At 44.4% G+C, this 1,932-nt stretch overlaps 1 long non-coding RNA gene across 2 annotated transcripts; it reads right to left on the bottom strand.

The window, feature by feature from the left end:
• LOC128803154 (uncharacterized) lies at positions 1-1,932 on the bottom strand. 2 transcript variants are annotated; one of them, XR_008435646.1, is made up of 3 exons: positions 1,638-1,932; positions 889-985; positions 1-154 (listed from the first exon to the last, which is right to left on the bottom strand). It is a non-coding gene; the product is annotated as an uncharacterized LOC128803154 (long non-coding RNA). The 2 variants fall into 2 exon arrangements; XR_008435647.1 differs by lacking the exon at positions 1,638-1,932 and adding an exon at positions 1,058-1,104.

Here is a 1,932-nt window from a genome sequence, read left to right as displayed (position 1 = left end):
TATACTCAATCATTCTATCTATATGGGTAAAGTGGTCTCATTTATTTTCACTGTCCTTCTGCATGTGCTTTGCTGCATCCTCAGCCTTGCATTGGCAGGTCAGCTCTGTGAGTCTGGTCCAGCATTTACGTGTTGTAGTGTGTGAGTGGTGTTACTGCAAAGGAACAGGAATGTTTCAGTAGGTGCTGTTTCAAGGGCTGTTTTAGCACTCCAGCTTTCTTGGAAAGACAGTGATTTATCAATGCATAGTCTTTTAACCAATTTGAAATATTCGCATTTTGCAAAGGCAACACTTCAACTGTTGAGACGTGTCCCAAATCTCTGTTTATCACCATTTGCTCTGGTTCTTCTGTTGCTCTTGCACATATGCACAGCAGGCAAACTGCACATCACTGTGTACAGCTGGTCTGCATTCCTCCATATCTGCTCTGTCCTGCATGAAGTTAAACAAATTCTGCCTCTTGCCTAAATGTTCAATGAGGCCATTTGTAAGCTAATGAAGCAAATAGTAAGTCGTATATTTAGGACATCACACCACTACCAGTGTGACATGCAGCCATGAAATCACAAGCAGGAAGGCAACCATGACTCCCCCAAAATCAGCTTTAGAAGCTGTTCTTTTTCAGCAGAATTGTTGGTAGTTTAAAATAGTCCTTTACAATGTCTTTGGTAAGGGATTTAAAATTCTAATCCATGTCATTTTACATATCTATTGAATTTAAGATTTGTCATTCATCCTAAAAATGCATTTACAAACTTCAGCATGAGTCTTGCATATCTGCCATGAGATAAAGAAAATCAAAATCGCATTTTTCAAGCCTTGATCCATACTTAAGCAGTTAATATTGAAGATTTACGTTACCATCTTTATTCCCCTGGTTTACTTACTTCCCTCTAAACGATCACAACATCCTCTTAATGGAGGCACTAATCTTCATGACAGGAGCTCTGACTGCTGATCTACTGGCAGCAAATAGATCAGTCACTAGAAAGCAATGAGCATAATTAGATTCCTGGACGAGATGTCAATATCTGGAACCATCTTGAGGGAAGTCACCATTCATCTCTGAAATTCTTTGGCCACTACTTGCCATTCCATTCTTGGGACTAGCCCATCCTGAGTGGACCTTCACAAGGAGATGGCCATACAGAAACAGCTGCTTTCATGGTCCCCCTTCTCCATATGTCATGTCACAGTGGCATAGAATCATAAAATCACAGAATGGTTTGGTCTGGAAGGGACCTTAAGGATCAGCTAATTCACCCCCCTGCTGCCATGGGCAGGGACACTTTCCATATGACCACGTTGCTCAAAGCCCCATCTTCCAACTTTTTGAAGTCATCCACGAGGATAAGGGCCAATATGGTGAAGAACAGTTCAGTATTAGTGTCTGTCAGAAAGATAACGCACGGTATTTTGAATATGGCACCCAGAACGTTAGCAGCAAATTTAGTCTGGAGCACTGAACATGGAAAAGGGGGTACATGGTTAGTTTGACCCCAATCCTTAGTATTCTGGTAGGTTGTAAAACACATTGCATAGGGCAGGCAAAAGGTATTTCTCTGCAGAATAGCACGCAGACTATAAATTCTTTGCAGTTACGTGGGGAAACCTGAACATCACCCCCCAGCAGCACCTTTCTGAAAGGGGAGGAACAGACTGCAGCAATCTGCTGTTAAAACACAACAGCTTAGGGTCCCTTTAGCCATGAAACTCGTGGAGGAGTCAACATCAGGATGGCACAAGGATGACTGACTCCCTGCAAGACCACGCCGCCGTTCACACCATGCACAACCGGGTGTTTCCAGAGGTCCCCTGTGGCTCCCCATCATCTCCTCCTAGGTGCCCGCCCAGGCAGTGCGGCACGGCCACTCCACCTGCTGGGCACTGACGCGGCTGGGTGCAGGCAACAACGTGACTCCCAGGCTGGA

Source organism: Vidua macroura, chromosome 1, assembly GCF_024509145.1.
Source record: "Vidua macroura isolate BioBank_ID:100142 chromosome 1, ASM2450914v1, whole genome shotgun sequence".
Lineage (NCBI taxonomy): Eukaryota > Metazoa > Chordata > Aves > Passeriformes > Viduidae > Vidua > Vidua macroura.
Note: the sequence above shows the minus strand (reverse complement) of the source record. Positions and strands in the feature narration are given on the sequence as shown.